Source organism: Tenrec ecaudatus, chromosome X, assembly GCF_050624435.1.
Source record: "Tenrec ecaudatus isolate mTenEca1 chromosome X, mTenEca1.hap1, whole genome shotgun sequence".
Lineage (NCBI taxonomy): Eukaryota > Metazoa > Chordata > Mammalia > Afrosoricida > Tenrecidae > Tenrec > Tenrec ecaudatus.
In genome coordinates this window covers 64,872,672-64,889,434 of record NC_134548.1, presented here as the reverse complement: position 1 = coordinate 64,889,434, position 16,763 = coordinate 64,872,672, and positions in this window count along the sequence as shown.

Sequence of the window (16,763 nt, the reverse complement as noted above, 5' to 3'; positions counted from 1 at the left end):
TACATATTCCAAGTGCCTGCTATTTAACCTATATAAACTAAGTGCCAGCTAGATAACCTAGACAGTACAAGTGCGCGCTAGGGAATCTAGATAGTCCAAGTGCCTGTTAGCTAACCTAGATAATCCAAGTGCCCGCTAGGTAACCTAGACAGTCCAAGTGCCCGCTAGTTAACCTACATAGTCCAAGTGCCCGATAGGGAACCTACATAATCCAAGTGCCCGCTTGGGAACCTACATAGTCCAAGTGCCTGCTAGGCAAACTACATAGTCCATGGGCCCGCTAGTTAACCTACATAGTGCAAGGGCCCGCTAGTTAACCTAGATCGTGCAAGTGTCCACTAGTTAGCCTATATAGTCCAAGTGCCCGCTAGTTAACCTATTTACCAAGTGCCCGCTACGTAACCTAGATAGTCCAAGGGCACGCTAGTTAACCTACATAGTACAAGTGCCCGCTAGGCAACCTAGATAGTCCAAGTGCCCGCTAAGGAACCTACATAGTCCAAGTGCACGCTAGTTAACCTAGATAGTCCAAGTGCCCGCTAGTTAATCTAGATAGTCCAAGTGCCCGATAGGGAAAGTACATAGTCCATGTCCCCGCTAGTTAACCTAGAAGTTCAAGTACCCACTAGGTAACCTAGATATTCCAAGGGCCCCCTAGTTAGCCTATATAGTCCAAGTTCCCGCTAGGTAACCAAGATAGTCCAAGTGCCTTTTCGGTAACCTAGATAGCCCAAGTGCCCTTTAGGGAACCTAGATAGTCCAAGGGCCCGCAAGTAAACCTACATAGTCCATGGGCCCGCTAGTTAACCTACATATTCCAAATGCCCGCTAGTTAACTTACATAATCTAAGAGCCCGTTAGCTATCCTAGATAGTCCATGGGCCCGCTAGTTGACCTACATAGTCCAAGGGCCAGCTGGGTATCCTAGATAGTACAAGTGCCCGCTAGGGAACCTCAATAGTCCAAGTGCCTGTTAGCTAAACTAGATAGTCCAAGTGGCGGCTAGGTAACCTACATAGTCCAAGTGCCAGTTCGTTAACCTAGATAATCCAAGTGCCCACTAGGGAACCTACATAGTCCAAGTGCCCGCTAGTTAACCTACATAGTCCAAGTGCCCGATAGGGAACCTACATAATCCAAGTGCCCGCTTGGGAACCTACATAGTCCAAGTGTCCGCTAGGCAAACTATATAGTCCAAGTGCCCGCTAGTTAACCTAGATAGTCCAAGTGCCTGCTAGTAAACCTACATAATCCATGGGCCCGCTAGTTGACCTACATAGTGCAAGGGCCCGATAGTTAACGTAGATCGTGCAAGTGTCTGCTAGTTAACCTACATTGTCCATGTGCCCGCTAGGGATCCTTCATAATACAAGTGCCTGCTAGGTAACCTAGATAGTCCAAGTGCCCGCTAGTTAACCTAGATAGTCCTAGTGCCCGTTAGTTAACCTAGATAGTCCAAGTGCCCACTAGGGGACGTACATAGTCCAAGTGCTCGCTAGGTAACCTAGATAGTCCAAGTGCCCGCTAGGGATCCTTCATGATCCAAGTGCCTGCTAGGCAACCTAGATAGTCCAAGTTCCCGCTAGGTAACCTAGATAGTCCAAATGCCCGTTACCTAACCTAGATAGTCCAACTGCCCGCTAGGCAACCTACATAGTCCAAGTGCCCGATCGTTAACCTAGAAGTCCAAGAGCCCGCTATGTAACCTAGACAGTCCAAGTGCCCGCTATGTAACCTAGACAGTGCAAGTGCCCGCTAGGTTATCTGAGTAGTCCAAGTGCCTGTTCGTTAACATAGATAGTCCAAGTGACCGCTTGGGAACCTATATAGTCCAAGTGCTATCGAGGTAACCTAGATAGTCCAAGGGCCCGCTAGTTAACCTACATATTCCAAGGGCTCGCTTGTTAACTTTGATAGTCCAAGTGCCCCTTAGTTAACCTAGATCGTTCAAGTGCCCGCTAGTTAACCTAGATCGTCCAAGTACTGGCTAGTTAACCTACATAGTCCAAGGGCCCACTAGTTAACCTCGATTGTCCAAGTGTCCTCTAGATAACCTACATAGTACAAGTGCCCGCTAGGTAACCTACAGAGTGCAAGTGTCTGCTAGGTAAACTACATAGTCCAAGTGCCCGCTGGTTAACATAGATAGTCCAAGTGCCCGCTAGGTAACCTAGAGAGTGCAAGTGCCCGCTAGTTAACCTACATAGTCCAAGTGCCAGCTAGGTAACCTAGATAGTCCAAGGGCCTGCTAGTTAACCTACATAGTCCAAGTGCCCGCTAGGTAACCTACATAGTGCAAGTGTCCGCTAGTTAACCTAAGTAGTCCAAGGGCCCGCTAGTTAACATACATAGTCCAAGTGCCCGGTAGTTAACTTACATAGTTCAAGTGTCCGTAGGGAACATACATAGTCCAAGTGCCCGCTAGGGAACATACATAGTCCAAGTGCCCGCTAGGGAAGCTACGTAGTCCAAGTGCCCGCTAGGGAATCTACATAGTCCAAGGGCCCGCTAGTTAACCTAGATAGTCCAAGTGCTGCTTGTTAATCTACATAGTCCAAAGGCCCGCTAGTTAACCTACATAATCAAAGTACCCGCTAGTTAACCTAGATCGTCCAAGTGTCTGCTAGTTAACCTACATAGTCCAAGTACCCGCAAGGGAACCTACATAGTCCAAGTGCCCGCTCTGGAACCTACATAGTCCAAGTGCCTGCTAGGGAACCTACATAGTCGAAGTGCCCGCTCTGGAACATACATAGTCCAAGTGCCATAGGGAATCTTCATAGTCCAAGGGCCCGCAAGTTAACTTACATAGTCCAAGTACCCGCTAGTTAACCTAGATCGTCCAAGTGCAGGCTAGTTAACCTACATAGTACAAGGGCCGGCTAGTTAAACTACATAGTCCAAGGGCCCGCTAGTTAACCTACATTGTCCAAAGGCCCGCTAGTTAATCTACATAGTCCAACAGCCCGCTAGGTAACCTAGATAGTTCAAGTGACCAGAAGGTTCCTTACATAGTCCAAGTGCCTGTTCGTTAACCTACATAGTCCAAGTGCCCTCTAGGTAACCAATATAGTCCAAATGCCCGCTAGGGACCCTAATAGTCCAAGTGCCCGCTACTTATCCTAGATAGTCCAAGTGCTCGCTAGTTAACCAGATACTCCAAGTGCCCGCTAGTTAACCTAGATAGACCAAGTGCCCGCTAGGGAACCTACCTAGTCCAAGTGCCCGAAAGGGAACTTACATAGTCCAAGGGCCCGCTAGGGAACCTACATAGTCCAAGTGCCCGTTAGTTAACCTAGATAGTCCAAGTGCCCGCTAGGTAACCTAGATAGTCCAACAGCCCGCTAGGTAACCTACATACTCCAAGAACCCGCTACGCAACTTAGATAGTTGAAGTGCCAGATATGTAACCTGGATAGTCCATGTGCCGCTAGGTAACCTACAAAGTCAAAGTCCCCGCTAGGTTATCTATATAGTCCAAATGCCCGCTAGGGTATCTACATAGTCCAAGGGCCCGCTAGTTAACGTAGATAGTCCAAGAGCCGCTAGTTATTCTACATAGTTCAAGGGCCCACTAGTTAACCTACATAGTCCAAGTACCCGCTAAGAAACCTAGATAGTCCAAGTGCCCGTTACCTAACCTAGTTAGTCCAATGCGCTCTAGTTAACCTAGATCGTCCAAGTGCCCGCTAAGAAACCTAGATAGTCCAAGTGCCCGTTACCTAACCTAGATAGTCCAATTGCCCGCTATGAAACATACATAGTCCAAGTGCTCGTTTGTTAACCTAGAAGTCCAAGTGCCCGCTAGGTAAGCTAGACTCTCCAAGTGCCCGCTAGGTTACCTACATAGCCAAATGCCCGTTTGGTAACCTAGATAGTGCAAGTGCCCGGTAGTTAACCTACATAGTCCAAGTGCCCGCTAGGTAACCTAGATAGTACAAGGGCCCGCTAGTTAACCTACATAGTCCAAGTGCCCGGTAGTTAACTTACATAGTTCAAGTGTCCGTAGGGAACATACAGAGTCCAAGTGCCCGCTAGGGAACCTACATACTCCAAGTGCCCGCTGGTTAATCTACATAGTTCAAAGGCCCGCTACTTAACCTACATAATCCAAGTACCCGCTAGTTAACCTAGATCGTCCAAGTGTCCGCTAATTAACCTACATAGTACAAGTGCCCGCTAGGGAACCTAGATAGCCTAAGTGCCCGCTCTGGAACCTACATAGTCCAAGTGACTGCTAGGGACCCTACATAGTCCACGGGCCCGCTCTGGAACATACATAGTCCAAGTGCCCGCTACGGAATCTGCATAGTCCAAGGGCCTGCTAGTTAACGTAGATAGTCCAAGTGCCGCTAGTTAATCTACATAGTCCAAGTACCCGCTAGTTAACCTAGATCGTCCAAGTGCCCACTAGTTAACCTACATAATCCAAGGGCCCGCTAATTAACCTGCATTGTCCAAGGGCCCGCAAGTTAACCTAGATAGTCCAAGTGACCACTAGGTTACCTACATAGTCCAAGTGCCCGTTCGTTAACCTACATAGTCCAAGTGCCCGCTAGGTAAGAAATATAGTCCAAATGCCCGCTAGGGGCCCTAATAGTCCATATGCTAGTTAACCTAGATAGTCCAAGTGCTCGCTAGTTAACCTAGATAGACCAAGTGCCCGCTAGGGAACCTATCTAGTCCAAGTACCCGCTCGGAAACATACATAGTCCAAGTGCCCGCTAGGTAAAGTACATAGTCCAAGTGCCCGATAGTGAACCTTCATAATCCAAGTGCCCGCTAAGGAACGTACATAGTCCAAGTGCCTGCTAGGTAACCTAGATAGTCCAAGTGCCCACTAGTTAACCTACATAGTCCAGGTTCCCCCTAGGTAACCTAGATAGTCCAAGGGCCCGCTAGGTAACCTACATAGTCCTAGTGCCCCTTAGTTAACCTACATTCTCCAAGTGCCCGATAGGGAACCAACATAGTCAAAGTGCCCGCTAGGTAACCTACATAGTCCAAATGCCCGCTAGTTAACCTACATAGTCCAAGTGCCCGATAGGGAGCCTACATAATCCAAGTGCCCGCTAGGGAACCTACATAGTCCAAGTGCCCGTTAGGTAACCTAGATAGTGCAAATGCCCGCTAGGGAACCCACATAGTCCAAGTGCACGCTAGGGAACTTACATAGTCCAGGCCCGCTTGGGAACCTACAGAGTCCAAGTGCCCGTTAGTTAACCTAGATAGTCCCAATGCCCGCTAGGTAACCTAGATAGTCCAACAGCCCGGTAGGTAACCTACATACTCCAAGTACCCGCTAGGTAACGTAGATAGTCCAAGTGCCCGTTCGGTAACCTACATAGTCCAAATGCCCGCTAGTTAACCTACATAGTCCAAGTGCACGATAGGGAACCTACATAATCCAATTGCGCGCTAGGGAACCTACCTAGTCCATGTGCCCGTTAGGTAATCTAGATAGTCCAAATGCCCGCTAGGGAACCCACATAGTCCAAGTGCCCGCTAGGGAACTTACATAGTCCAAGGGCCCGCTAGGGAACCTACATAGTACAAGTGCCCGCTAGTTAACCCAGATAGTCCCAGTGCCCGCTAGGTAACCTAGATAGTCCAACAGCCCGGTAGGTAACCTACATACTCCAAGTACCTGCTAGGTAACGTAGATAGTTCACGTGCCAGCTAGGTAACCTAGATAGTCCAAGTGCCCGCTAGGTAACCTACAAAGTCTAAGTGCCCGCTAGGTAATCTATATAGTCCAAATGCCCGCTAGGTAACCTAGATAGTCTAAGGGCCCGCTAGGTAACCTACATAGTCCTAGTGCCCCCTAGTTAACCTACATTTTCCAAGTGCCCGATAGGGAACCTACATAGTCCAAGTGCCCGCTAGGTAACCTACATAGTCCAAATGCCCTCTAGTTATTCTACATAGTCCAAGTGCCCGATAGGGAACGTACATAATCCAAGTGCCCGCTAGGGAACGTACATAGTCCAAGTGCCCGTTAGGTCACCTAGAAAGTCCAAATGCCCGCTAGGAAACCCACATAGTCCAAGTGCCCGCTAGGGAACTTACATAGTCCAAGAGCCCGCTAGGGAACGTACACAGTCCAAGTGCCCGTTAGTTAACCTAGATAGTCCAAGTGCCCGCTTGGTAACCTAGATAGTCCAACCGCCCGGTAGGTAACCTACATACTCCAAGTACCCGCTAGGTAACGTAGATAGTTCACGTGCCAGCTAGGTAACCTAGATAGTCCAAGTGCCCGCTAGGTAACCTACAAAGTCTAAGTGCCTGCTAGGTAATCTATATAATCCAAATGACCGCTAGGTAACCTAGATAGTCCAAATGCCCGCTAGGGAACCCACATAGTCCAAGTGCACGCTAGGGAACTTACATAGTCCAGGCCCGCTTGGGAACCTACATAGTCCAAGTGCCCGTTAGTTAACCTAGATAGTCCCAATGCCCGCTAGGTAACCTAGATAGTCCAACAGCCCGGTAGGTAACCTACATACTCCAAGTACCCGCTAGGTAACGTAGATAGTTCAAGTGCCAGCTAGGTAACCTAGATAGTCCAAATGACCGCTAGGGAGCCTACATAGTCCAAATGCCCGCTAGGTAACCTAGATAGTCTAAGGGCCCCCTAGGTAACCTACATAGTCCTAGTGCCCCCTAGTTAACCTACATTTTCCATGTGCCCGATAGGGAACCTACATAGTCCAAGTGCCCGCTAGGTAACCTACATAGTCCAAATGCCCTCTAGTTATTCTACATAGTCCAAGTGCCCGATAGGGAACCTACATAATCCAAGTGCCTGCTAGGGAACGTACATAGTCCAAGTGCCTGCTAGGTAACCTAGATTGTCCAAGTGCCCACTAGTTAACCTACATAGTCCAGGTTCCCCCTAGGTAACCTAGATAGTCCAAGGGCCCTCTAGGTAACCTACATAGTCCTAGTGCCCCCTAGTTAACCTACATTCTCAAAGTGCCCGATAGGGAACCTACATAGTCCAAGTGCCCGCTAGGTAACCTACATAGTCCAAGTGCCCGATAGGGAACCTACATAATCCATGTGCCCGCTAGGGAACCTACCTAGTCCAAGTGCCCGTTAGGTAACCTAGATAGTGCAAATGCCCGCTAGGGAACGTACATAGTCCAAGTGCCTGCTAGGTAACCTAGATAATCTAAGTGCCCACTAGTTAACCTACATAGTCCAGGTTCCCCTTAGGTCACCTAGATAGTCCAAGGGCCCGCTAGGTAACCTACATAGTCCAGGTTCCCCCTAGGTAACCTAGATAGTCCAAGGGCCCTCTAGGTAACCTACATAGTCCTAGTGCCCCCTAGTTAACCTACATTCTCAAAGTGCCCGATAGGGAACCTACATAGTCCAAGTGCCCGCTCGGTAACCTACATAGTCCAAATGCCCGCTAGTTAACCTACATAGTCCAAGTGCACGATAGGGAACCTACATAATCCAATTGCCCGCTAGGGAACCTACCTAGTCCAAGTGCCCGTTAGGTAATCTAGATAGTCCAAATGCCCGCTAGGGAACCCACATAGTCCAAGTGCCCGCTTGGGAACTTACATAGTCCAAGGGTCCGCTAGGGAACCTACATAGTACAAGTGCCCGCTAGTTAACCTAGATAGTCCCAGTGCCCACTAGGTAACCTAGATAGTCCAACAGCCCGGTAGGTAACCTACATACTCCAAGTACCTGCTAGGTAACGTAGATAGTTCACGTGCCAGCTAGGTAACCTAGATAGTCCAAGTGCCCGCTAGGTAACCTACAAAGTCTAAGTGCCCGCTAGGTAATCTATATAGTCCAAATGCCCGCTAGGTAACCTAGATAGTCTAAGGGCCCGCTAGGTAACCTACATAGTCCTAGTGCCCCCTAGTTAACCTACATTTACCAAGTGCCCGATAGGGAACCTACATAGTCCAAGTGCCCGCTAGGTAACCTACATAGTCCAAATGCCCTCTAGTTATTCTACATAGTCCAAGTGCCCGATAGGAACGTACATAATCCAAGTGCCCGCTAGGGAACGTACATAGTCCAAGTGCCCGTTAGGTAACCTAGAAAGTCCAAATGCCCGCCAGGAAACCCACATAGTCCAAGTGCCCGCTAGGTAACGTAGATAGTTCAAGTGCCAGCTAGGTAACCTAGATAGTCCAAGTGCCCGCTAGGTAACCTACAAAGTCTAAGTGCCTGCTAGGTAATCTATATAGTCCAAATGACCGCTAGCGAGCCTACATAGTCCAAATGCCCGCTAGGTAACCTAGATAGTCTAAGGGCCCGCTAGGTAACCTACATAGTCCTAGTGCCCCCTAGTTAACCTACATTTTCCACGTGCCCGATAGGGAACCTACATAGTCCAAGTGCCCGCTAGGTAACCTACATAGTCCAAATGCTCTCTAGTTAACCCACATAGTCCAAGTGCCCGATAGGGAACCTACATAATCCAAGTGCCCGCTAGTTGACCTACATAGTCCAAGTGCCCGCTAGGTAACCTAGATAATCCTAGTGCCCGCTAGGGAACCTTCATACTCCTAGTGCCAGCTAGGTAACCTAGATAGTCCAAGTGCCCGCTTGGTAACCTAGATAGTCTAACAACCCGCTAGTTAACCTACATGCTCCAAGATCCCGCTATAACGTAGATAGTTCAAGTGCCAGCCAGGTAACCTAGATAGTCCATGTGCCGCTAGGTGACCTACAAAGTCAAAGTGCCCGCTAGGTTATCTATATAGTCCAAATGCCCGCTAGGGTATCTACATAGTCCAAGGGCCCGCTAATTAACGTAGATAGTCCAAGTGCCGCTAGTTATTCTACATAGATCAATGGCCCACTATTTAACCTACATAGTCCAAGTACCCGCTAAGAAACCTAGATAGTCCAAGTGCACGCTAGTTAACCTAGATAGTCCAAGTGCCCTCTAGTTAACCTAGATCGTCCAAGTGCCCGCTAAGAAACCTAGATAGTCCAAGTGCCCGTTTCCTAACCTAGATAGTCCAATTGCCCGCTATGCAACATACATTGTCCAAGTGCCCGTTCGTTAACCTAGAAGTCCAAGTGCCTGCTAGATAACCTAGACTCTCCAAGTGCCCGCTAGGTTACCTACATAGTCCAAATGCCCGTTCGGTAACCTAGATAATGCAAGTGCCCGGTAGTTAACCTACAAAGTCCAAGTGCCCGATAGGTAACCTAGATAGTACAAGGGCCCGCTAGTTAACCTACGTAGTCCAAGTGCCCGGTAGTTAACTTACATAGTTCAAGTGTCCGTAGGCAACATACAGAGTCCAAGTGCCCGCTAGGGAACCTACATACTCCAAGTGCCCGCTGGTTAATCTACATAGTTCAAGGGCCTGCTAGTTAACCTACATAATTCAAGTACCCGCTAGTTAACCTAGATCGTCCAAGTGTCCGCAAATTAACCTACATAGTACAAATGCCGGTTAGGTAACTTTGATATTCTAAGTGCCCGCTCTGGAACCTACATAGTCCAAGTAAATTCTAGGGAACCTACATAGTCTAAGTGCCCGCTCTGGAACCTACATAGTCCAAGTGCCCGCTAGGGAATCTACATAGTCCAAGGGCCCGCTAGTTAACGTAGATAGTCCAAGTGCTGCTAGTTAATCTACATAGTCCAAGGGCCCGCTAGTTAACCTACATAGTCCATGTACCCGCTAGTTAACCTAGATCGTTCAAGTGCCCACTAGGTAACCTACATAGTCCAAGGGCCCGCTAGTTAACCTACATAGTCCAAGGGCCCACTAGTTAACCTACATCGTCCAAGGGCCTGCTAGTTAACCTAGATAGTCCAAGTGCCCACTAGTTAACCTACATAGTCCACGTGCCCGCTAGGTAACCTAGACAGTTCAAGTGACCACTAGGTTACCTACGTAGTCCAAGTGCCCGTTTGTTAACCTACATAGTCCAAGTGCCTGCTAGGTAACAAGTATAGTCCAAATGCCCGCTAGGGGCACTAATAGTCCATATGCCCGCTAGTTAACCTAGATAGTCCAAGTGCTCGCTAGTTAACCTAGATAGACCAAGTGCCCGCTAGGGAACCTATCTAGTCCAAGTACTCGCCAGGAAACGTACATAGTCCAAGTGCCTGCTAGGTAACGTACATAGTCCAAGTGCCCGCTAGGTAACGTAGATAGTCCAAGTGCCCTCTAGGGAACGTACATAGTCCAAGTGCCTGCGAGGTAACCTAGATAGTCCAAGTGCCCACTAGTAAACCTACATACTCCAGGTTCCCCCTAGGTAACCTAGAAAGTCCTAGGGCCCGCTAGGTAACCTACATAGTCCTAGTGCCCCCTAGTTAACCTACATTCTCCAAGTGCCCGATTGGGAACCTACATAGTGCCCCCTAGTTAACCTACATTCTCCAAGTGCCCGATAGGGAACCTACATAGTCTAAGTGCCCGTTAGGTAACCTACATACTCCAAATGCCCTCTAGTTAATCTACATAGTCCAAGTGCCCGCTCTGGAACATACAAAGTCCAAGTGCCCGTTAGCTAACCTAGATAGTCCAAGGGCCCGATAGTTGACCTACATAGTCCAAGTGCCAGCTAGGTAACCTAGATAGTACAAGTGCCCGCTAGGGATCCTAGATAGTCCAAGTGCCTGTTAGCTAACCTAGATAGTCCAAGTGGCGGCTAGGTAACCTACATAGTCCAAGTGCCCGTTCGTTAACCTAGATAAGCCAAGTGGCCACTAGGTAACCTAGATAGTCCAAGTGCTCGCTAGTTAACATACATAGTCCAAGTGCCCAATAGGGAACTACATAATCCAAGTGCCCGCTAGGCAACCTACATAGTCCAAGAACTCGTTAGTTAACCTAGATAGTTAAATTGCCTGCTAGGTAAACAAGATAGTCCAAGTGCCCGCTAGGTAACCTAGATAGTCCAAGTGCCCGCTAGTTAACTTAGATAGACCAAGTGCCCGCTAGGGAACCTAAATACTCCAAATGCCCGCTAGGGAAACTACATAGTCCAAGTGCCCGCTAGTTAACCTAGATAGTCCAAGTGCCTGCTAGTAAACCTACATAATCCATGGGCCCGCTAGTTAACCTACATAGTGCAAGTGTCCGCTAGTTAACCTACATCGTCTAAGGGCCCGCTAGTTAACCTAGATAGTCCAAGTGCCCGCTAGTTAACCTACATAGTCTAAGTGCCCGCTAGGTAACCTAGACAATTCAAGTGACCACTAGGTTGCCTACATAGTCCAAGTGCCCTTTCGTTAACGTACATAGTCCAAGTTCCCGCTAGGTAACCAAAATAGTCCAAGTGCCCGCTAGGGGCCCTAATAGTCAAAATGCCCGCTAGTTAACCTAGATAGTACAAGTGCCCGCTAGTTAACCTAGGTAGATAAACTGCCCGCTAGGGAACCTATCTAGTCCAAGTACCCTCTAGGAAACGTATATAGTCCAAGTGCCCGCTAGGTAACCAAAATAGTCTAAGTGCCCGCTAGGGGCCCAAATAGTCCAAATGCCCGCTAGTTAACCTAGATAGTCCAAGTGCCCGCTAGTTAACCTAGATAGATAAAGTGCCCGCTAGGGAACCTATCTAGTCCAAGTACCCGCTAGGAAACGTACATAGTCCAAGTGCCCGCTAGGTAACGTACATAGTCCAAGTGCCCGCTAGGTAACATAGATAGTCCAAGTGCCTGCTAGGGAACTTACATAGTCCAAGTGCCCGCTAGGTAACCTAGATAGTCCTAGTGCCCGCTAGTTAACCTACATAGTCCAAGTGCATGCTAGGTTACCTAGATAGTCCAAGTGCCCACTAGTTAACCTGCATAGTCCAGGTTCCCCCTAGGTAACGTACATAGTCCAAGTGCCCGCTAGGGAACCTACATAGTCCAAATGCCCGCTAGTTAACCTACATAGTCCAAGTGCCAGTTAGTTTACCTAGATAGTCCCAGTGCCCGCTAGGTAACCTAGATAGTCCAACAGCCCGGTAGGTAACCTACATACTCCAAGTACCTGGTAGGTAACGTAGATAGTCCAAGTGCCCGCTAGGTAACCTACAAAATCTAAGTGCCCTCTTGGTAATCTATATAGTCCAAATGACCGCTAGGAAGCCTACATAGTCCAAATGCCCGCTAGGTAACCTAGATAGTCTAAGGGCCCGCTAGGTAACCTACATAGTCCTATTGCCCCCTAGTTAACCTACATTTTCCAAGAGCCCGATAGGGAACCTACATAGTCCAAGTGCCCGCTAGGTAACCTACATAGTCCAAATGCCCTCTAGTTATTCTACATAGTCCAAGTGCCCGATAGGGAACCTACATAATCCAAGTGCCCGCTAGGGAACGTACATAGTCCAAGTGCCCGTTAGGTAACCTAGAAAGTACAAATGCCCGCCAGGAAACCCACATAGTCCAAGGGCCCGCTAGGGAACTTACACAGTCCAAGTGCCCATTAGTTGACCTAGATAGTCCAAATGCCCGCTTGGTAACCTAGATAGTCCAACAGCCCAGTAGGTAACCTACATACTCCAAGATCCCTCTATAACGTAGATAGTTCAAGCGCCAGCTTGGTAACCTAGATAGTCCATGTGCCGCTAGGTAACCTACAAAGTCAAAGTGCCCGCTAGGTTATCTATATAGTCCAAATGCCTGCTAGGGTAGCTACATCGTCCAATTGCCCGCTAGTTAACGTAGATAGTCCAAGTGCCGCTAGTTATTCTACAGAGTTCAAGGGCCCACTAGTTAACCTACATAGTCCAAGTACCCGCTAAGAAACCTAGATAGTCCAAGTACACGCTAGTTAACCTAGATAGTCCAAGTGCCCTCTAGTTAACCTAGATCGTCCAAGTGCCCGCTAAGAAACCTAAATAGTCCAAGTGCCCGTTCGTTAACCTAGAAGTCCAAGTGCCCGCTAGGTAACCTAGACTCTCCATGTACCCGCTAGGTTACCTACATAGTCCAAATGCCCGTTCGGTAACCTAGATAGTGCAAGTGCCCGCTAGTTAACCTACATAGTCCAAGTGCCCGGTAGTTAACTTACATAGTTCAAGTGTCCGTAGGGAACATACAGAGTCCAAGTGCCCGCTAGGGAACCTACATAGTCCAAGTGCCCGCTAGTGAATCTACATAGTTCAAGGGCCCGCTAGTTAACCTACATAATCCAAGTACCCGCTAGTTAACCTAGATCGTCCAAGTGTCCGCTAATTAACCTACATAGTACAAGTGCCCGCTAGGGAACCTAGATAGTCTAAGTGCCCGCTCTGGAACCTACATAGTCCAAGTGACTCCTACGGAACGTACATAGTCCAAGTGCCCGCTCTGGAACATACATAGTCCAAGTGCCCGCTAGGGAATCTACATAGTCCAAGGGCCCACTAGTTAATGTAGATAGTCCAAGTGCCGCTAGTTAATCTACATAGTCCAAGGGCCCGCTAGTTGACCTACATAGTCCAAGTGCCAGCTAGGTAACCTAGATAGTACAAGTGCCCGCTAGGGAACCTAGATAGTCCAAGTGCCTGTTAACTAACCTAGATAGTCCCAGTGGCGGCTAGGTAACCTACATAGTCCTAGTGCCCGTTCGTTAACCTAGATAATCCAAGTGCCCGCTAGTTAACCTACATAGTCCAAGTGCCCGATAGGGAACCTACATAATCCAAGTGCCCGCTAGGCAACCTACATAGTCGAAGTGCCCGTTAGTTAACCTAGATAGTCAAATTGCCTGCTAGGAAACCTAGATAGTCCAAGTGCCCGCTAGGTAACCCACATAGTCTAAGTGCCCGCTAGGTAATCTAAATAGTCCAAATGCCCGCTAGGGAAACTACAGAGTCCACGTGCCCGCTAGTTAACCTAGATAGTCTAAGTGCCTGCTAGTAAACCTACATAATCCATGGGCCCGCTAGTTAACCTACATTGTTCAAGGGCCCGCTAGTTAACCTACATCGTCCAAGGGCCCGCGAGTTAACCTAGATAGTCCAAGTGCCCGCTAGTTAACCTACATAGTCTAAGTGCATGCTAGGTAACCTAGACAGTTCAAATGACCACTAGGTTACCTACATAGTCCAAGTGCCCGTTCGTTAACCTACATAGTCCAAGTGCCCGCTAGGTAACCAATATAGTCCAAATGCCCGCTAGGGGCCCTAATATTCCAAATGCCCGCTAGTTAACCTAGATAGTCCAAGTGCTCGCTAGTTAACCTAGATAGACCAAGTGCCCGCTAGGGAACCTATCTAGTCCAAGTACCCGCTAGGAAACGTACATAGTCCAAGTGCCCGTTAGGTAACGTAGATAGTCCAAGTGCCCGCTAGGGAACGTACATAGTCCAAGTGCCTGCTAGGTAACCTAGATAGTCCAAGTGCCCGCTAGTTAACCTACATATTCCAAGTGCCTGCTAGGTAACCTAGATTGTCCAAGTGCCCACTAGTTAACCTACATTGTCCAGGTTTCCCCTAGGTAACCTAGATAGTCCATGGGCCCGCTAGGTAACCTACATTGCCCTAGTGCCCCCTAGTTAACCTACATTCTCCAAGTGCCCGATGGGGAACCTACATAGAACAAGTGCCCACTAGGTAACCTACATAGTCCAAATGCCCGTTAGTTAACCTAGATAGTCCAAGTGCCCGCTAGGTAACGAATATAGTCCAAATGCCCGCTAGGGGCCGTAATATTTCAAATGCCCGCTAGTTAACCTAGATAGTCCAAGTGGTCGCTAGTTAACCTAGATAGACCAATTGCCCTCTAGGTAACGTAGATAGTCCAAGTGCCCACTAGTTACCCTACATAGTCCAGGTTCACCTTAGGTAACCTACATAGTCCAAGGGCCCGCTAGTTCACCTACATAGTCCTAGTGCCCCCTAGTTAACCTACATTCTCCAAGTGCCCGATAGGGAACCTACATAGTCCAAGTGCCCGCTAGGTAACCTACATAGGCCAAATGCCCTCTAGTTAATCTACATAGTCCAAGTGCCCGATAGGGAACCTACATAATCCAAGTGCCCGGTAGGGAAGTTACATAGTCCACGTGCCCGTTAGGTAACCTAGATAGTCCAAATGCCCGCCAGGAAACCCACATAGTCCAAGTGCCCGCTAGGGAACTTACATAGTCCAAGGGTCCGCTAGGGAATCTACACAGTCCAAGTGCCCGTTAGTTAACGTAGATAGTCCAAGTGCCCGCTAGGTAACCTAGATAGTCCAACAGCCCGGTACGTAACCTACATACTCCAAGTACCCGCTAGGTAAAGTAGATAGTTCAAGTGCCAGCTAGGTAACCTAGATAGTCCAAGTGCCCGCTAGGTAACGTACAGAGTCTAAGTTCCCGCTAGGTAACCTAAATATTCCAAATGCCTGCTAGTTAACCTAGATTGTCCAAGTGCCCGCTAGATAACCTAGATAGTCCAAGTGCCTGCTAGTAAACCTAAATAATCCATGGGCCCGCTAGTTAACCTACATAGTGCAAGGGCCCGCTAGTTAACGTAGATAGTCCAAGTGCCGCTAGTTAATCTACATAGTCCAAGGGCCCGCTAGTTAACCTACATAGTCCTAGTACCCGCTAGTTAACCTAGATCGTCCAAGTGCCCACTAGGTAACCTACATAGTCCAAGCGCCCGCTAGTTAACCTACATAGTCCAAGGGCCCGCTAGTTAACCTACATCGTCCAAAAGCTCCCTAGGTAACCTAGATAGTCCAAGTGCCCGCTAGTTAACCTACATAGTCCAAGTGCCCGCTAGGTAATCTAGACATTTCAAGTGACCACTAGTTTACCTACATAATCCAAGTGCCCGATCGTTAACCTACATAGTCCAAGTGCCCGCTAGGTAACCAATATAGTCCATATGCCCGCTAGGGGCCCTAATAGTACATATGCCCGCTAGTTAACCTAGATAGACCAAGTGCCCGCTAGGGAACCAATCTAGTCCAAGTACCCTCTTGGAAACGTACATAGTCCAAGTGCCCGCTAGGTAACGTAGATAGTCCAAGTGCCCACTAGTTACCCTACATAGTCCAGGTTCCCCTTAGGTAACCTAGATAGTCCAAGGGCCCGCTAGGTCACCTACATAGTCCTAGTGCCCCCTAGTTAACCTACATTCTCCAAGTGCCCGATAGGGAACCTACATAGTCCAAGTGCCCGCTAGGTAACCTACATAGGCCAAATGCCCGTTCGGTAACCTAGATAGTCCAAGTGCCCTTTAGGGAACATAGATAGTCCAAGGGCCCGCTAGTAAACCTACATAGTCCATGGGCCCGCTAGTTTACCTTCATAGTGCAAGTGTCCGCTACTTAACCTACATATTCCAAGTGCCCTCTAGTTAACCTACATAATCTAAGTGCCCGTTGACAAACCTAGATAGTACAAGGGCCCGCTAGTAAACCTACATACTCCATGGGCCCGCTAGTTAACCTTCATAGTGCAAGTGTCCGCTACTTAACCTACATATTCCAATTTCCCGCTAGTTAACCTACATAATCTAAGTGCCCGTTGGCTAACATAGATAGTCCAAGGGTCCGCTAGTTGACCTACATAGTCCATGCCAGCTAGATAACCTAGATAGTACAAGTGCCCGCTAGGGAACCTAGATAGTCCAAGTGCCTGTTAGCTAACCTAGATAGTCCCAGTGGCGGCTAGGTAACCTACATAGTCCTAGTGCCCGTTCGTTAACCTAGATAATCCAAGTGCCCGCTAGTTAACCTACATAGTCCAAGTGCCCGATAGGGAACCTACATAATCCAAGTGCCCGCTAGGCAACCTACATAGTCCAAGTGCCCGTTAGTTAACCTAGATAGTCAAATTGCCTGCTAGGTAACC